The sequence below is a fragment of the Amaranthus tricolor genome, chromosome 9 (assembly GCF_026212465.1).
Source record: "Amaranthus tricolor cultivar Red isolate AtriRed21 chromosome 9, ASM2621246v1, whole genome shotgun sequence".
In the NCBI taxonomy this organism is placed as follows: Eukaryota; Viridiplantae; Streptophyta; class Magnoliopsida; order Caryophyllales; family Amaranthaceae; genus Amaranthus; species Amaranthus tricolor.
The window spans coordinates 5,996,810-5,997,205 of NC_080055.1; positions in this window are offsets into that span (position 1 = coordinate 5,996,810).

Sequence of the window (396 nt, forward strand, 5' to 3'; positions counted from 1 at the left end):
ACGATGAAGAATGAACAAGGATCAATGATTAATTTAGAATGAACGATGAAGAATAAAAAAGGATCAATGATCAATGAACAATGAACGATAAAGAATGAACAAGGATCAATGATCATTGAAGAATGAACGATGAAGAATGAACAAGGATTAATGATCAATGAAGAATTAATCATGAAGAGCGAACAAGGATCAATGATCATTGAAGTATGAGCGATGAAGAATGAACAAGGATCAATGATCAATAAAGAGTGAACGATGTAGAATAAACAAGGATCAATGAGCATTGTAGAATGAACGATGAAGAATGAACAAGGATTAATGATCAATAATGAATGAACGATGAAGAATGAACAAGGATCAATGATGATTGAAGAATAAACGATGAAGAATGAACAA